The sequence below is a fragment of the Triturus cristatus genome, chromosome 10, assembly GCF_964204655.1.
Source record: "Triturus cristatus chromosome 10, aTriCri1.1, whole genome shotgun sequence".
NCBI lineage: Eukaryota > Metazoa > Chordata > Amphibia > Caudata > Salamandridae > Triturus > Triturus cristatus.
The window spans coordinates 135,154,677-135,175,102 of NC_140593.1; the positions used below are offsets into that span (position 1 = coordinate 135,154,677).

Below are 20,426 nucleotides of genomic sequence, written 5' to 3' on the forward strand. Positions count from 1 at the left end.
TATCCATGCAGTACAGATTTTGCATTCTGGGCTGCAGCAAGGGTACCCACTGGAGTTCTTGTAGGACAGTAGAAATATAGGGATAGGCAGAAATACCTTTGTCACGGAATTGTGTACTTTAATAAGGCAGTGCCATGCCTTCTGTGCTCATGTGTTGGGTTTACAGTGACATGCGCACTCAATGAACCGCTTTCTAAAATATGGCCTGTGCAATGGGATGGGATGACCCTGAGATTCCTGCAACCCACATTGTATCTGCCCAACCATACGCACAAGCCCTCTACACAAATCCCTCACATTTAAAGACACATTTACTGCTGCCGTTCTAGATCCTAGTGAGGGGCTTACAAGATGAGGTCCATAAGGATATGCCCCCCCTGCTCATCAGGGGGTGCAGAGATGGGTGTCCCCAACCTGAGAACTTTGTATGCAATTATAGAGGGTATTTAGGTCCTCGTTGACTGTAATCCATTCTGCCAGAGCAGCAAAGAGATGCACTCTGCTGCCCTGGAGGACTACAGCCTGCCACATGTAGAGATCTCACCAGCTTGGCAGAGATCCCTGTGCCTTCAAGGAGGGGGTGCCATGGCTGCTCCTTGGAAGGCACTGACAGTTTCCTGATACCCACCTTGTTTCATGCGGCCGCTCAGCAAACTATGTAGTTTTACCAAAATAAACTCCTAAGAGGAACACATTTTCTCAGATAATGGGGGAAGAACATGTAGATTGTTATGTTTACCACACCACAATCCACATGTACTGGTAATTACTGGGCATTGCTTCCCCAGCAGGGTTCGGTAGGTTGGACCTACTGAAATGTATCTGCACACACCGCAACTATGCAGGCCACTTGTAATGAAGGACATCATTTTTGGACTGTGGTTCTAAAGATCCTCTTTTGCAAATGAGGAAGTTGTCTGATTAAAAAGAGAAATACGACCAGCCTTTCAGAGATGAAACCTAGAAATCAATGAAAGATTCCAGCCATAGATGGGAAAGGAAAATAATGTCCTGGCCACAAGAAAACCACTAGAAATTGGAGAGGTGCAATCAACTCCCCACTTCTGGAATATATAGAAGAATAAGCAGAAGCCAGAGAATCGAATAAACACACACTAGACCAGGACCAAATGAACATTTCCAACAATTTGCAGAAACTGAAAAGTGATGATAAAAGTTCTTAACTTCAAGGCAAAATAACTGGTACCAACAGAGATGAACAAAAGCAAATACATTACCTAAAATCATCTGAACTGCCTGGAATCGGCACAAAGACTAACAAATACTCAGAAAGAGCACTTCCAAACAAGAGCAGTAATCCTGCAATGATTGGAGACCCTTGGGTAGAGTTGGGTGTCATCAGCATATTCTTATATGCACATGTTTTTGACTTGGATTTTGGTGGCCAGTGGTCCCGATAAGGGATGAAGATGTGTGACGAGAGGCTAGGAACTCGAAGAATGCCACATGTGACTGGGATTAAGGGAGATTCAATGAGTTTACTAACTGTGCGCTTGAGGACAGGAAATATTGAAACCAATTCAGTAATTTTCAAACAGTAGCAATAAACAAATAATGACAACACCATGTCGCAGAGGGTCACTTGATTTTTCGCCTTTGTGCTGAGGAAGTCAGGCCTATGTGATGTAAAGGAAGTAATGGAACCCGGATACCCATTCACTCCACTGTCTTCTTGCAAAAAACAGGGTGATGGCAGATTTCAAAATTCAAGCTATACATTGGTAGTGAAAAAAAGACAAATATAAATCATCGATCAATAGTTATAGAAAGAAGGGGAAACAAGGCCAAAATTATTTCTTGATCCCAGATACGATGCAGGTACAACTGATTGTTGAAAGCAGTGCCAAAAAGGTCCAAACAGTTACAGCTCCAAAGGCACTGTCTATATTCTCTGAAATAAGCATAAATAAAATAAAATGGCATATGTCATACGATGCCTACCAAAGTGGCATATTCACATTTAATTCCCTAAATCATTCCTTACATTGTCTTATATTCAGCAACAAGAGATGCTGGCTAGCATAATCTGCAGCCCATAGCAATTAATAAGGAATGACAAAAGTTCCTCCTCCGAGCAATAAAAATGTCCAAAAAAGGAAGCATGCATACATGTTAGAAATGACACATTATCAGATGGGTAACAAGGGGCCTTCGCGTCCAGTAGCCTTACTTTAGAAAAACTGGGCAAGCCAGCCATAAGGCCAACCCTGCCTCCTGTCAAAAGATTTCTATTGCATGATCCAGGAAGGCAGCCAAGATAGAATTCCATTCCATGAGAGGTTTTTATGGGACTGGAGATCTTGCAGACGGTCAACCCCATTCAGATAATTATTTAAAAAGCCAGAAACAAAGAGCGTTTATGCTGCTTGTTGCACACCAATATTTGGCACCACAAAGACTTCCGGAGTGCCAAGAGCTTTATAAATGTCATCAAGCCATAGAATGTGATGCACATTCACCGTTTCCAATGTCGTTTAGGACTTGTCGTATACGTATGGCAGTGGGGTTAGACCCAGTAGAAATGAACGAGCCTAGGTCCACTGGATCCAATGACTCCGGTTATGGAGGGCCGCCTCTTCATTGTACCTGTAGTTCGAGGATCAGCAGGGAGATCCTGTAAGATGTTTTCATGAATGCATTCTACTTGACAGAGAGCTGAGCCTGATCCATAACTCTGTGTTATGAAAATCTGAAAGGCTCCTGGTGCATTGAATCCTAAGCATGGACTAGACCCGTATAACACAACTCCTGTGTACAAAGATAACATGTCCCCATCAGTCTTGACTCTAGCAATGCTTACGGGATCGGTTGATGGTACAGGAGCTTTGCATCGATCACCACTCGAAGGAAAGAGAGTCAAGCGACTCTTTACAAACGCAGCGGGCGCTCATGTTGGACGGATCGTAATCTTTGCCAGAGTGGTTTGTCTTTAGCGTCAGCATATCCATAAAGTCACTGTACCCACAAAAAAGTCTCTCTAATCCATCATCCATGCGCGAAATGAAGACTGCATCATCAGCGTAAAGTAACACTGGATGAGATTTTGGGGGTGCTGTAGTCGTATCCTCTTGAGCCCAAAACCGAAGATCACACAGAAGAATCTCACTCAAGAATTTGACTGAAGACTTAAGAAGGGAAATCGGCCAGTAACAACAGGGATCCACGCGTGGACGGCGGGCTCCCAGTGAGAGGATACCCATGGATTCAGTAGTGATCATATACTAACAAATGAGGGCCTAAGTGTCCCATTATCACTGGCATTTGTTAGGTCCATAAACATACATCACTACGCCCACATGAGCGCCCCTGTTCCTACCTCCTCCCCCCTCCTATTGCTTCATCTTATCTTGTATTAATGCCTCGCAAGTGACACACAATGGTTCTAGTTGGGTTGGGCTCTGGGTGGGGGGGGGAGTTTATATCTATGAAACTGACCTTTTGTCCTTGGTTATTACTAGTCTATGTTCTGACACAAATTCAGACGTAGACTAATGTGTACAACTTGTTAATGTGTCACAGACTGCATTACATAATATATGTTACCAAGATGGACATCATCCTCCTGTACCACTATTTGATTTGTTGTAACCAAATGCAATAAAATATGTGCTAGAAACACAAAACATGGAGGTGCCCCTTTCATAGAGTGGATGCATGAGCCCACCAGCCACCAGGCATGACTTCCTTCAGCCTAGATGAATGAACCTAGCACGTCACAAAAAGGCTGACCTTGCTTTCTGAAACCCTCGGATCCCTCACAAACAAACTCACATTCTCACCAGCAGAACACATCCTCATCTAAAGCGACAATGTGCTTTTCACTTAACATTTTTTTGTCTCACTCTGCACTCCCCATGTTAATTGCCTCATTCATCCTTTGCCTATCTCTCTTTAACTCATCTCATATTTTGAGGAACCTGTACTAGAATATAGTGGTAGATATAACATATTGTTACAGGATTATGCACAATTCAAATTCTTGCTTTAATTCATTGCAGTCCAGCCCTTAAATGGTAACACTTTAAGCGGTTTTCCATTGATTGACATTCCGGCATCAGTTTGCGTGGTAATGAGAACTAAACTGGCGCCAGCGACAATGGTTGGATATTGTGTCGATGCAAATAGTTGTACAAGAGTGTGTGAGGTCATCAAAATCCAATGCTCAGCCAAGGCAGGACTATTAGATCCCACACCTCTTATCAAGGGAAGTTGCGTCATTCTGGCAAGAATGGTGGGACAAGTCCTTCTGGTGCTGCGGCCATTCCTCGAGAGACGTTGGACTATCCTTGCCCTCAGTCTGCACCATTCATGCCGGGGTGGGAGCTTTCCTGGAGACAACTATTAATGGAGGTTGGTTAGACCGTTCTTGACAGAGGTGGGACGTCTTTCCAGATTGTCTCTATCTACAATGCATCTCTACCAAAAAGAACGTAGTCCATGACTAGTCATTACATCTCAAGGACCTATTAATTTCAAGCCTACACAAATAAGTCATGTGTAATGGGTTCATCAGCAAGACTTCCAACTGGTCACTTTTGTGCTTCTCTTCTACAGGACAATCCTCCATCAGGTAAGTTCTACCCTCCACCATCACGTGCACAAGACACTCCAAGGCATCTAATTGACTAGGTGGCTACGTGATTAGCATCTGATTGGTCCATCTAGGTAAAGCTCTTCTCACGCATCACTCTACTACTCTACATGCTAGCTTTAGCACTTGACATATATGCAGCATGGCACCACTCCACACAGAGGGCGGACTACTGCCACCTCAACGGCTGCAATACAAAATGACACATTAGACACAAGTCCAAGCGCCATCACACATGCAGCACAGCTCTAAGCCCTCCGGGTATCTAAGGGGTTGACACATTATTGGCACATATAGACCAAGGTATAGTCACATCTTACTGTAGCGATTAGTCAAAACTCCCAGCACCTTTGTTTGCACAATATGGCTCAGAGTCAAATTAGCTGCACTTTCATATCTTAACTGGCCACATATGAATCAACCTAAAAAAAGGTAAAACTAAACATGCCACATCCAAACAGACACATAGAAAGCCTTTAAAGCCACAGAGACCAAAGATACCTTGAAACTTCACAAACACCTGATGCTGAGCAACAAAAAGCTGAATAACCATACAGAAAGTAAAAACAAAAAACAACGCCCCTCTGCAGACATATAAATTCACATAATGCTCCACCGCCAAAATAATCCATCAATACACTATTGGATATGGGTGGACTGTTCTAATAGCCTTACATCCCTTCTGCCTCAGGCTATAATGGTTGTTAAAGGCCCTCTCCCTCGCTATAGGCCCCCGCCTGCGGCTCAAGCCTATTACCCGGGTTAACAACCTGCTGGCTACTGCCCAACATCGCTCACCCCAAACAGATTGAGAGACAACGAAGCACACACAGAACTGACCACTTTGATCCCAGAAGTGAAAAGATCGCCATATTTAGAAAGTGCGTCCATACAAATTGTGGGAGTGTGCTATACACCTGCACATAACACAAAAGAATATGAAATATCATGGAGCCAGTGTGACCATTTCTGCAGCACCTCATCAACATCGGCAAGAAACAGACCGGAAGTGAAATCATTCCTGATCTAAAGCAGAACCATTGCTAAAGGGAGTGAGCACCATTACCTCATTACATTGGAACCGTTTCTGCAGCCAATCAGAACGCATGCTTCGTGTGTACCACGAGCAGGACAGGCACCGGGCCGTTTCCATCCTCTGGCGAGCACAGCAAAGGAAGACCCCTGGCATGGAATTAAAGCCACGTCTAATGCGTCTGACCTGCTGCCCCGGTAGTACAAGTGGCAGCGTGCCGAGGAGTCAACCCGGAGAAGCCACCCGGCAACCCACGCGCAGCCACATGAGGTCACGTGCTCTATAATGACCTGGCCAGAGCCAGACTAAACAAAGCGCCACGCGCACGGGCCCAGGAGCCATGTTCTGCGTGAGCAGACCTCAGAGGCCAAGCAAGACACGGTGGCCACATTAGAACTTGAGCCTTTTGTTTAGAAAACATTAAAGCAAGAATTAAAACATGTTGCAATTAGGAATAACATTAGCTCTTAGTCAAGATTTGTGTGTGGGATAAACATGCAGGGTATAAAAGGTATTTGTGGCTGTATACGTGCATTTATGTCTGAAAATGTCTTGGGTTTAGGTCTGTTAGGCATTCGCTAAAGAATGCAGAAACAGTTTAAATACTCTTAAACCTTCGCACTTGTCAACTTTGACCACGTACAATTAATCACACAGCTGTAGATCCCAAACAGGAAGTGAAAAGTAGGCCTCCTACTCACTGCAGGCGAGCTTTGTAAGTTTGTGAACACTTACTACTAACTTCTCTTTAACCATCTCTTGTTAATGGTCACAGAGCTGCAAAGAGCTGGAATAGACACCCACCGAAATGTTTTTTTTTTTGGGGGGGGGCATATTATGTAAGGTGCTACTCAGGAAAAATTACTTCCCCACAGACAGAAAAGAGAAAAGAAATGTGCAAACGGAGGGGAGAGCGGACCTTTCCCTTGGTGGAATTCTATTGTGTGGACGGTTCTGCATTGTGACCACCAGTGTCAAGTGACATTCCTAAGAGTAGTGTGACTGGTGCCGCTTTCTACTGCGAATGGAAGGGAACTGATGGAGCGCGATGGTCCTCTGTTATTTGTAGGGGTGCATCATAATCACGGATAGTCGCGCCCACATATATACCCTTGTTGTGTTAACATTTGACTATTAGAAGAGTTCAGTAATAACACGTGAAAGTGTAAATGGTAGGACAAGTGTTGTGCCATGTAAAAGAGACAACGTGGCATTCATGTTATAATATTGTGATCCATAATATTTGATGTCATTTGCCTAACAAATTTCTTATATGTGATGTAATGTGTGTGATTTAAACGTGCACCATATTAAAGTTGCACATAGACGTGACTAATTGCATTTAACGTGTAGGATTTCATAAGTTGCCTGCAATAGAAGATGAATTTGATGTGCTTCCGTAATGTGGTGACGTCGATGTAAAGAAGGCCTAAATGAAATGTTCACTTAAGCGTGCATTTGAAAGGCCGATGTGTTTTACTCTCATGTTGGGCGATTTCTGTAGGCCTGAAATATATTTTCCCTGGGGGCTTCGGAGTAGGGTTGTTGGAGAAATTCATGTGCACGCTGAATTTGTTCTGTTCTCTCGTTTCTGTTGCAGGTGGAGAAAGTCATCTTTGTTAGTTAGAATAACGTCTTTTGTTTAGGAGAGTTAGGCTTAGGAGTATGTGATACAATTGTGCACGGACCACTGATAATAGGGAGCCGGTGTTCTTTCTCATTGAGGGAAGCCTGGGAATCAAGGTCATCGAGCCAGGAGCTGGAAGCGTCGACACCGCGTGGAAAATCACCTATGGGAAGTGTCCAGCAGGATGAGGTGATCTGTGGGCGTGTTCTATGTTCTTGTGTTTTGTATGAGGGATAGTAGAGTGGAGACAGGAGGAAGGGGTGAGGAGATCGAAGGAGCATCTTAGAACGAGCTCTGTAGCTTTGGCTGCTTGACCCATACAACGTGAGTGGACTTCTTAGGAAGTCTTCACGTGCAGATACCTTTTTCTGGTCTGGCTTGGGAAATGCTAAGTAGGGATGTCACGGCAGTGGTACTGTAGGGACAGACTAATGCTTTTCATTCATTCACCGCAGATGAAGACCGAACTTGACGTGGGAGCAATCATTACCTGTGTTCTGCTTCTGGAGATCACCATTCTCTTTATCATTCATCGTATGAAGCTATCCCGCAGGTTTGAATTTGTGTTAGTTCCCATGTACTTTTACAATCTCGTAATGAGGTGCTTGTACATTCAGTTGTTTTTGGCTTTGTAATAAACCCATTAACTTGGAATTCGGAGTCTCTTATCCTTTAGAGTCACGTCCTTATAACTGGAGTTGGTTTGATGATTTATTTCTCCCCTCCACACTTTTCAGTGGTTAATAAAAGGTCCATTGACCCGGAGTTCCAAAGTAAATTTTGTAGAGAGGAACTCGACCCCCTCAGAACTGCAAAAAACGAGTAAAGGAAAACCTTTCTCACTGACTGGTAATGAGTGCCCCTGGACAGAGAGGCTAATTATTGTATCTGATCAAACCTGACCCCGAGGTGTTCGGAATTCATTCATCAGCTGAGATAACTGTCACCTATCCTAAGTTTCGCCCGAAAAATGGGGTATAACGTTCGAGTTTTGATGTTTACTCTGGGTCATCGACCACGTGTATCACTTTCTCTGATGCCAACAATTGAGGGCAAAGGCTGTGTGACATCATAACATGCCTAAATATTTTGTTTGGTGAAATGATGCAAGTGGCATACACCTCATTATTGATTTCTCAGGGTAATGTGTCTAATGTGTACTGCATTCTTATGGTCAGCTCAGCTAACCCATACTAGAATGTCTGGAAACTATAGAACAGCGTGGGCTCTGTAGACTGTTATTGGGCTCATCTGTATTCACTCTGTCAAGAAAAATTAGAACATTGGAATGTGGAGCACTCCATTGTAGACAATGGAGTGCTCCGTGCTTCTACGGGCCGGTAAAGGCCCGCAGAGCAACATTCCAATGTTTTACAAAAGCCTCTCGAAGCTCGAGTGGATTTAAATCTCCTCGAGCTTCGAGAAGCCTTTGTTTAATTTGTTAGAACATTCTGCCCTCTAGTGGCAGAATGTTCTAATAGCCTTATAGCCCTTCGTAGCAGGGCTATACCGCTATTAAAGTCCCGCTGCTTTTGTTAAAGACCCTCGCCTTCGGCTCGGGCCTTTAATAGCCGGTATAGCCCGCTACGGCGGGCTATAAGGCTATAGTACGTAACAAACACAAATTAGAACATTGGAATGTTGAGAGCTCCAGTGAAGACAATGGAGGAGCTCTGGGTTTAGAATGGCTGCTATAAGCTCGGAGCTCCTACATTCCAATGTTGCTCTTCACAGCTGTTGCTCTGAACAAAGGCCTCGCGGAGCCCAAGGGGATTTCATCCCCCTCGGGTTCCGTGAAGCCTTTGTTTTACAAATGAGAACATTCTGCCTTCTAGGAGCGTAATGTTCTAAAAGCCTTAGAGCTCACAGTAGTGGGCTCTATGGCCATTAAAGGTCCGCTCCCTTGTTAAAGGCCGAAGCCAAAACGCTGGAGCAGGCCTTTAATGGCCAGTAGAGGCCCCTACGGCAAGATCTAAGGCTATATTAGAACATTGGAATGTTGGGAGCTCCATTGAAGACAATGGAGTAGCTCCAGACTTCTAATGGCTGGTAAAAGCCCTGAGCTCCAGCATTCTAATGTTTGTCTTCATGTTTCTACCTTTTAAAATTAGAACATTCTACCCTTAGTGGGTGGAATGTTCGAACAACCTTATAGCGCTTCTGCCTCAGGCTATGCCAGTTATTAAAGGCCTTCTCCCTCATAATAGGCCCTCCCCTGTGTCTCAAGCCTATAACTTGGGTTCAGGGCCTTTAACAATCAGTATGGCCCTCGGCTGTTGGTTAGAAGGCTATATTACAGCACCAAATTGCAATTTGGGTTTACAACTAAATACCTAATCTAGATTAGGAAGGAGCAATGCAGAACAGGCTGTATTAATGTTTTGCAATACATTAATACTTTGCTGACTACACACATGTAGTGATAACCCATCCAACATGCCAATGTTGCCCCAAAACGTTTTGTATGAGTAGACAGTAGTCCTAGGGACTGCCTACTCTTTAAAAAGTTTGCTTAAAGTTTTCATTTTCATTGTCATTTCATAAAACATGCCCCCCCAAAAAAAGCATTTTTTTTTTAAAGCAATCATAGAGATGGTGGTCTACTGACCCCGGCAGGCCACCATCCTTGTGATGGCAGTGAATCATGGTGGATTGAAATTAGTGACCTACCTCATTAATATTCATGAGGTAGGTTGCATTGCGGTCCACTATGATTCAGTATTTTGCAACCCCATCTATTAGTACATACGGCAGTTTGCAAAATACCACACTGGTTGCAAAAATACTAGTCGCAAATTTGAACAAGTATTTTGCAACTTGTGCTTCGTACATCTGGCCCAAAGGGCATTATTTAGAGTTTGGCAGACAAAATACTCCATCAGAAATGTGGCGAATGTCCTGTCCGCTGAATTACAAATGCATCATAGCCTATGGTACTTGTAATACAGTAGACAGCATATCTGTCACCTATTGACAGAGCGTTCAATCAACCAAACTCTAAATAAGGCCGTAAATTATGAAGTATCGTCCAATGGGTGTGGCTGAAAAGATGTTCAAAAATAAGCAGTGCGATGGGAAACAATTACCTTTTTTATTTAGGTCTAACCTTTGAGACAGCGTTGGCTTTCTCACCTGACAAGTAAAAATAACAACAATAACAAGTGTTTTTTTATACATTAATTCAGAATATTTATCTATAGAGGGGTTTTGGTCTGTTGACCTCATATATTGGCTGTTAAATTGTCATTTACATCTTTGTTCTTGCCCACCAGAGCATACTGCATGGGGCAATGGGTCAGCCCACTTTACCCCTTGGCTCGCTTCACTTCACAAAGTCTGTGCACACTGTTCACATCCGCCTAAAATAGTTCCTTTCTCTTTTGTGACAAATCTGGTTTAAAGTGTATTCTGTAATATATTTATATTTTATATTAACTTCAAACACTGGGTGTTTATTATGGCTGCATATAGGGTGGCCAGTAATGCTGAGATTAATATTGCTTCCTTTCTAAAGTTGCTGGTATACAATTGTAGGGACTTGCAATTTGAGTGCTTGGTTGTGTAGTGATTTATTCGGGTATCATTCAAAATAATAATATGAAGAGGCCCAGCTTGAAGACTTGTTATTTGATAAATATTAATAGTAAAACAGCAACATTAGTGAATGTTTTTTTATTTTTATTTTTTTAACATTTTTATTGCAAACCTATGGTGGCCACATTTAAGTGGCTGCTTCTTTTCTTTTCATTCTGTAGCATATGCCTGCCATGAAAAAACAACCACTGCACCAACGTGAGAAGGCCGAACCGATTGACTGGTTGTACAGAGATGTTAATTAAAAAAGATGACTTAAGAGGCTTTATACTGTTCAGGGAAATTGAAAGAAAATAAAAGGACTCCGTTTTGTCAAACTACACGTTTCCCCAGCTGGAAGCTTGGACCACAACGTGCACATTATTCTGTGATTTGTCAAAATATATAAATGTGGCAGGATGGAAATTATTCGAGGCAGAGCACAGAATGTGCAGCAAATGCCAATAGAAGGCCAAAGCGGGATTTCTTCTTTGCTACTCGCGGAGATTAGAGGTTATTAATAGGCCTGGGCTAAAATTTCGTTCCGTTCGCGGAAATTGCGATAATTTGACATTTTCGTGTTCCGCGGAAAGCGCGAAAATGTCAAAATTTCCGCATTCCGCAGCTTGGCGATAATTTGTTTCTTGCTCGCGCTGTAAAATAATACATTCTCGCGCGCGATCGCCTTACCTGAATCCCTGCGTTCGCCGACAAGTTTTCTTGATCCAGTCGCGTTCTCCATGAGATGTTGTATTGTTTTTAGCCATTTGCGCTGTCTCGCGACAGTTCGCGCCCGCAGTGACGTCATGCGTCGCGCGATCACGTCTTTCTTCTCGCGATCATGCACCGCGAGACAACTGAAAACAAGATGGCCGCGCCCGCGAGCAACCACATGGGTAAGTTGGCGAGCCGCAACCATGCAGAAAATCTCGCGAACATGCGGGAAAAAAACTTCCGCATCTTCGCGATATTTCCGCATGTTTGCGATAATTTTTAACATTTTCGCGATAATTTGCGAAAGTGGATTTCGCAAATTCCGCCCACCCCTAGTTATTAACCCTTTAAGGATACATAAGCCCTGTGTGCACAGTTAACATAATAGACGGCACATTGACAATTTAAATCAAAGGTTTAGGTTGAACAGAGAAAGAGAGGAGAAATGTGCAAAAAAATACACTAGATAAATTCAAGAAAGTTTTATAGAAAGTTGATGCCACACAAGGCACAAAATAGGCAAACATACAAGATACGATGTAAGAAAAAACTAAATTAAAGGTAAAAAGAAATCTTGCAATATGCCTTAATGTTTTGCCAAAGGTGTCTTTTTTACAGCCACAATTCAGACTTTTTTTTGCCTTTTTATATAGCGCTAAATCGACCCGAAGGTTTTGGAGCGCTTTACCTGAGCACCAGTTACATTACACAAGGACACATTCTGTTTATTTGTAGGCACGTGAGATTAAGTGACACGTGAGATTAAGTGATTTGCCGAGAAACACAGGATGTTGAGCCGATAAGGTGACTCGAGACTGGTACCCCAACTCCAAAATCGGCAAATCTGGCCGGTTACCCCATAGAAGCGTTTCTAGGTTTACCAAATGGGGAAGGCAGATTAAACAAGGTAGTCAAGATTTTACAGCCAGAGGACTTTCTCTCTAGATCTAAGCTGTGACACAAGGGGGGTGGGGTGGGGGGGGGGGGTCGGGGGTCCCGTTTGCACAGTCTATAAGGATGGAATCAGTTTGAGCACTGGGTAAAATTCAATTTCGCAGGCCTAATTCATGTAGTTTCCGGAATTTCACCTTACACTTGTTACATGAAATTTCCAAAACAATACCATTACACCATCACACCACCACGTGCAGCAAAATTATAACACAGGAGCGCAGGAACAACCAGACCGCCAGCTGGTGTTGTAGGCAGAAATTGTGTTTTTCACACTATTTCAATAGTGTGAACTGGGTCCTCCTCACATCAAAAATCGATGCAAGGACATGTTTCATACGAAATATTGCACTAAATGATGGATTTGCATTTCAGGTCATTTTCGCAAAATTTCACGTAATCATGCCAAAGCAAATTGCGCAGATTTCGCCCACCCCTTTTTTTGACCTCCCACAACTGAATGCATATTCCTCTTGGGATCTTGTACATCTCTTCTCCGAGGTAGTCCCTACCCTACTTTGGGGCATATTATCAAGAAACGGCGTTAAAATTATCGCCGCTTTAGCGGCAGAAAACTACCGCTAAAGCGGCAATAATGGGCTTGAAAATATGCCCTTGAGAATTCCCGTAGAAGCCCATGTGGTGGTGTCAACATGGGCTTCTATTGGAATTCTCTGCTGCATATTATCAAGCCCATTATCGCCGCTTTAGTAGCAGTTTTCTGCCGCTAAAGCGGCGATAATTTTAACGCCGTGCTTGATAATATGCCCCCAAGTCCTTTAGTTGGGCTACTGCCTTATTCCTCAAGGCCTCTCCAGACTGATCTAAGGGCCTGTGGGAGTTGGGCCGGGTCAGGGTTTTGGGTTGACAGCAACGCCCAACTAAAAATTAGGCCCTGCAGCCAACCTCAGCATCCAGGGTTGTCTTAGCCCCCCACTTTAGCAGCTTTAGAGGGGGTGGGTGTGGCTGTGTAACATGAAATATTTATGCTGTCTTTAGGACTCCTTTAACTTTCATTTGAGACTCTAGTCTTTGAGAAGCTCATAGGAACTACCTCTTGCAGAGGAAGGGAGAGTTGGAGGGTTAAGGACAGATGTGCAAAAGATGGAGATAGGAAGGATGGATGGAAGAATACAAAGATGAATGGATGCAGAGGAGGTTGGAGGGATAAATGGAGGGATGGCTCGAGAGGAGGAGCTAGAACAGATGAATGGATCATGAAAAGATGCATGGATGCAGAGATAGATGCTGGGGAAGGATAGATGATGTATGGAGAGAAAGATGAATAAGAGAAGGATGAACAGGCTAGAGAAAATCTAGAAATGTTGGATGGGAGGAAGATGAAATGTAAAAACAGAGAAGGATAGATGGCAAGAAGGAAAGATGAATGATGAGTGAAAATGGAGGCACAAAAGACGAGGAATGAAAAGAAAAGGTTGGATACAAAGAAAGAAATATGTAGAGAAGGATGAATGGATTGAAAAGGCAGAGAGATAGATAGATGGATGGACGGGTGGATGGATGGAAAAAAGGAAAACAAGCAAGATGGGAAACATAGGAAGAAGGATAGAGAAAAGTAAGGAAAAAGTACCAAGGGCCATATTATGAGTCTGGTGGTCCAAGGACCACCGGACTCATGGTAGCTGTCTCCTGACCGCCCAATTACGACTAGGGAGGTCGGGCCGCCCTGGGACTGTGGCAACAATTGCAACTGATACCACAATATGCCTTTCGGGATGCCGTGGTCCCGCCAACCAACTTACAAGTTTCCTCTCTGCCTCGGTTTTCATGGTGGTGAGCCCGCCATGAAAACCATGGCGGAGAGGAAACAAAGAGGGCCCAACAGGGCCTCCTGGTGCCTCACGCCATGTGCATGCACACGGGGAGGTACAACATGTGCCCCCAGTGTGCATGCACCCCAGTATCTGCATGGCATAGACTGCAACAGTCCATGACGTGCAGGTACTGCCTTTGGCATTTTCATTGAAGTGCCTATTTCATAGGCACCGCAGTGGGAACACCAAAGAACCACCCGGCAGACAGGAGAAAACTCCTGATCTGGCAGGCGGTTCCAACATGGGTTTGGCGGTGAGGCAGCAGGGCAGTCCCACTCCCACACCGCCAAACTCATTATGAGGCCCAAGGACAAAGATGGAAAAGGGAAGAAAATTTAAGAATTTCAAAATCTTCTCAGGGGAGTAATCTCCTGAATAAATCCTTGGTTTGCTTCCCTTACCCACTCACTCAGCAGGTTTGTGACTGGGTAAGTGTTAGACACAACAAAGAGGGAAGAAGTATTTCATCAGAAAATACCAAACATTTACTTAAAGAAACACAGTAACAGTGAAGGCATGGTTTCTTTTACTCGTAACATATTATCAATGTCATATGTTTAAAAGAACTTTTGAAATTCTCTTAAAAACTATAGTTCAATTACAGGTAGGATTGTGAATTAATACCCACCCCTCCTCAAAAATTCCCAAGTTTTGGTTAGCAGTTTCAAAAACTCAATACCTGCACTCACACAGAACCACATACCCACCTAGCATAACAACACACACTCACATGCATGCTCTTCAACACATGCTCACTCGGCAAGCAGTCCACCGAAATTTGGGACCTCATTGACTCAATGCAATGGACAGCCTCTTCCTCACCGAAACCTGGCTCAACCCCCCCTTCAGCGACTTCATAAACCAGGGGGACTCGCCATCATCCACAGAGACACCATCAGGTGCACCTCTTACACTGACCCAGAAGCCACTTCTATAGAACAAAAATTCACTTCAAGTTTTAAATGGACAGTAAAACCCCTTTCAAAGGCACTCTCACCTACTGGACCCCAGGACCTCACACACACTTCAGCAACCTCCTCACTGCGCTCCTCTCCATGGGCACCAAAGACTTCATGCTTCCTGTCTCACTGAGATTATGTCTTGGATGGGTCAGAACTATCTGAAAATAAATACTGACAAGACAGAGGTGATGGAGTTTGGGTCAGGTCCGCCCCTGTGGAACCAATTGTGGTGGCCGACTCAGGCAGGAGAATGTCCATCCCCAGTGGAGAAGGTCAGAAACCTAGGTATTCTCTTTGACAATAAGTTACATTTTGGTGCACAGGTTAATAACCTTACGTCTTCATGTTTTTTTCTCCTTAAAATTTTGAGGAATATCTTTCCTTTTATACCTCAGGAGTTACAAAAAATAGTGACGGTGGCTCTTTCACTTTCAAAGTTGGATTATTCCAACGCTTTGTTTTTAGGAATTGATAAATTTCAATTGCAGAAACTACAGTCATTGCAAAACGCTGCAGCTAGGCTTTTATTGGGCTTACGTAGAGGACAGCCTACCTCAGCTGGAATCAGATCCCTTCACTGGCTGCCCATTAAACAGTGTATAGAGTTTAAATCTCTGACACTTGTGCACAAGGCAATTAATGGAGGTGCTACGGACGATCTTCAGAAACGTTTTGTACCGTATGTTCCGTCACGCACCCTCAGATCGGCCACTCAAGGTCTTCTCAAAGTGCTAAAGATAAGATGAGAAAGTTGGGGTGGCCGAGCAATTACATTCTGTGCGGCCAGACTTTGGAACAAGCTGCCTCAAGCCACGAGGCTTCAATCCAACCTTCAGCTTTTCAGGAAGAGCTTGAAAACCCAACTTTTTGCAGCTACATAGGCCTCGCTATATCGGCTTTCTCTGTCACCACACTCAGAGCGCCAAGACGCCTTGGCATTAGAGCTCTTTACAAACATATAAACATAAACATAAACATGCTCATACTAGGTAATCTCAACTTTCATCTCGACGACCCCACGGACTCCGATTCCACGGACTTGCTCAAAAGTCTACAGAACAATGGCTTCCTCCAGCTCATACAAGGCCCTACCCACATCGCCGAACGCACCCTGGACCCCGTCTTCTCCTCCAGCGACAAGGTTAAAGTCAGCCACATCACTTCACTTACATAGACAAATCACTCCATTGTCCACTTCCACATAACAGGCCCCAACCACCCCGACAGAGTCTAGCAACACCTCAAGCCAGTGCTGAAAAAAAGCGACAAACTGAATGGCTCAACGCACTTCAATTAAAGTACCCAGATTCCACTACGACCTCATCAATGATACAAACAACTTCAACTACTGGATCACCACCTGTGCCAATACCCTGGTGCCCCTGAAAAACACCAAACCCAAAAGATCCAACAAACAAGCTAGCTGGTACAATGCTGCCAGCGAATCAAAAACACCTCGAAAGGTGTAAAAACTTTGAAAGGAAATGGAGAAACACCTGAGGAACCAAGGCAAGAAAAACCTATAAGGTCGCACTTAGACACTATCACCATCAAGTAAAAGAGACTAAGAAAAAGGCCCTGATCCTGAGAATTGGATCTAACTCCTACAACTGCAAGAAACTTTATTCCATCAAATAATTCACTAACCCAACATCCGCAAAGCAAACCATCATCCCTATATAAGAACTCTGCAACAACCTCTCCGACTTCTTCCACAAAAAAATCTCCAAGATCTATAGCAACTTCAAACCCCAGCCACTCCCATCAACCATCCCAGCCTGCTAACCTCATCAACCAAAGACTACCAACTGACAGCATGGAACCCTTATCCATTAAGAACATTGCAGCAATAATGAAGACGGTCCACTCAGGCGCTCCCACAGAGCCCTGCCCTCATCATATCTCAACCTGGGAAGAGCCACAATCGGTGCTGCACTCAATTCCATCATTAACACCTCCTTCAAGACAGCCACCTTCCCAGACAGCTGAAAACACGGCAAAGTCACTACCTTTCTCAAAATACCCTCAGACGACCCCAAAGTACTTATCAACTACTGACCCATCTCGCTGCTCCCCTTTCCAGCCAAAGTCATAGAGAAGACTATCAAAAGACAGCTCTTTAACCACCCAGAACACCATAAACTCCTGGATGACTCACAATCAGGATTCCAAAACAACCACAGCATCAACACAGCCTTCATTGCTGCCACATACGACATAAGCACCATCCTCGACAGTGGACAGACCACCACTATCATCCTCCTTGACCTCCCTGCCACTTTGACACCGTCTCCCAGAACACACTTATCACCAGACTACACATAGTGGGAACTAAAGGACCAGCACTCAAATGAATAGCTTCCTTCCTCTTCTGAGGAACACAACGAGTCAGGCTCTAGCTGTTGACTTCAGAACCCAAGGGCCTCGTCTGTGGAGTACCAGAGGGCTCGTCACTCAGCCCCACACTCTTCAACATATACATGCCTCCTCTGGCAAACACCACATCAGATCCCAAAGCATCAACATCATCTCCTATGCCTCCGACACCCAGCTAATTTTTCCATCACAGATGACACTGTCACCACCAGGACACATTTCAAACAAAGCATGACCAGCGTGGCCAATCGGATGAAAGAAAACAACCTCAAGCTCCACACCAACAAAACTGAAGTGCTGATCTTTGGGAAAAAGAGCTCACCTTTGAGCTCCACCAGGTGGCTCACACCCACCTCAAGCAATCGCACTAGGAACCTAAGCCTCATACTGAACACCAACCACACCATGAATTCCCAGGTAAACGCTGTCACCTCCTCATGCCACCACATCCCCCACATGTTACGTAAAATCTTTAAGTGATGCCCACTGGATACCAATGTGCCATAATACAGGCCCTAAATACAAGCAGATTGGGCTACAAAAACGCACTCTATGCTGGCATCCCAGCCCATCTCCTTCATAGACTTCAAACCATCCAAAACGCCACAGCCAAACTCGTCCTTGACCACCTGCACCCAACCCACACTCAGAAATCTCCATTGGCTCCCCATCCAGAAGCGTATCCAGTTCAAACTTCTCACACATGCATTCAAGTCACTACACCACATGGGACCCACATACCTCAATCACAAACTTTACTACCACCAACTCACCAGACACCTTCATGCAGTATCACTTTCACTCACACACACACACACACACACACCCAGGGGCGTAACTAGACCCAAACTTCGGGGGAGGACTAAGACTCCCAGCAAGGGCTGGCCCTAGCACTGGTCACGCAGGGTGCAACAGTATTTTTTGGCCCCTCCCCCATTTCCTCCTTCTCCATGAACTCCCTCACTTCCTCTCGCCAACAATGCACCTCACCTCTCTATAGCCCCTTTCTGACAAACATTTCCGTTTTATTATAGGGCTACTCGTAGTTTACTCACACTCAGTTCTGTGATCTGCATGGTGCACGTTCTTTGTAGCAGGCTCATTAACCCTCTGATCTGTGTGGGTGACAGTAGTGCCCATGTGAGTGCATGGTGAGTGATGCAACAGTGTGAGAGTAGGGTCAGAGGAGTGACTGCAGGGTGATTGAAGTGACCATATTAAGTTGGGTGCAAATGTATGTGCAGAGTGGGACAAATGAATGTATGGCTAGTGATGGGCTTGTTTGAGTGAGATTTCAGAGTGAGCAGTGAGGGGGACAGGTGGGTAAAGTGTCACATGAGTGCAGGGTGAGTAGTGTGCTCGTGTGACTGCAGGGTGATGTACAGGGTTTACAGCGCAAGTGCATTGTGAGTGCAGAGTGTTCACTGTGAGTGCAAAGTGAGCTGTGTGCTCATGTGGCCGCAGAGTAAGAGGAGGGAGAACTGTGTGAGTTCATGTCGAGTGGAATAAGTGCAGTGTGGTCACTGTGAGCGCAGGGTGCCTGGTGTGAGTGCATGATGATCAGTGTGAGTGCACTGTGATCGTTGTGAGTGCAGGGTGAATGGTGTGAGTGCATGGTGATCAGTGTGAGTGCATTGTGATCGCTGTGAGTGCAGGGTGAGTGTGAAAGTGAAGGGCAAAAATGAGGAGAGAGTTGTCTGAATGCAGGGTGCTTTCCCAGACACTTGAAGTAAATCAGCATGTTATTGAGGGCTGGTGTAGGGTTTCAGATATGAGTTAAACTATTGTTATTATGGCATTATTCAGGGTAAGGGCCGGACTGGCCATAGCGAGCACCAGTGTTTTCTCAGTGGGCAGGAAGGGTGAAGGACAGTTTTTGGACTGGTGGGGGCCTTTTTTGGTACGGGCAGTTTTTCAGCAGTGCTGCAATGGTGGCCCCTGTACCAAAAGCTGCTGCAGTGTTTCCAACTCGCATCCCCACCCCAGCAGCCGGGTCGACTCAATTGTCAAGGCCGGTTTGAGCTCCCAATCTGGCCGTGTTCAGGAATCGAGGGCGGAGGAAACAAATATTGAGCTCATCCTGCAACAAACTTCCAGTCTTGTGATTAGGGACGCCCGCTCATTATATTGATGCCCCAGGGCTGTACAGCAATAAGCAGTCACCTAAAGCCTATTTTCAGCACTTATCTTTGCATACTTGTAACAGCAAATATAAATAGAAATCATTTTTAATTGTGTTCTAGGGCTGCATGAATGATCCATGACTGATAATTAAAGGGAAAAAAGACAGAAAAGTCACATTACAAATTAATACATACATACTCTGTATATACCCCGATCATTGTCAAGAGGAGGCCTTTGCAGCCTCTTTAAACAACACATGGCTGGCATTTTCCTTTTGGGATCCCTACTTTATATTCCTGTTCATGAAATGCATTCTCAGACTACGGCAGTAAACGTTAAATACAAATGTAAGGAATAGGCAGAGTGGGGGACCCGGGGTTACTGGAACCAGAAAAAAATGAAGCCTCCGTAACCAGTTTACAAAGGTATGTATTTGTAAATATGCAAATGGTCTTTAAAGACCTGTGAAAAACTCAGGCCTGCTGGCGCTAAGACTGCAGACACTGCCCAGCCGAGCCCACAACAGCTCGAGCTGCATCAGCCGGACTGAGACACACGACGGGGGAGGGGGGTTGGACGAGGGGCCGAAGCCCTTTCAGCCCAATGGGCGTTGCGCGCC

At 44.6% G+C, this 20,426-nt stretch overlaps 1 protein-coding gene and 1 long non-coding RNA gene across 2 annotated transcripts in view; one reads left to right on the plus strand and one right to left on the minus strand.

Annotated features, from left to right (window-relative positions):
• The window catches only part of LOC146789037 (collagen alpha-4(VI) chain-like), a 428,058-nt gene that overhangs the window by 253,936 nt on the left and 153,696 nt on the right, over positions 1 to 20,426 (minus strand). The window lies entirely within an intron of this gene.
• LOC146789038 (uncharacterized) overlaps positions 1 to 20,426 on the plus strand; it is a 224,821-nt gene that overhangs the window by 61,882 nt on the left and 142,513 nt on the right. Inside the window, exon 2 of the long non-coding RNA XR_014970017.1 lies at positions 7,728 to 7,825. This is a non-coding gene — a long non-coding RNA (uncharacterized LOC146789038). The remainder of the gene's footprint in view (positions 1 to 7,727; positions 7,826 to 20,426) is intronic.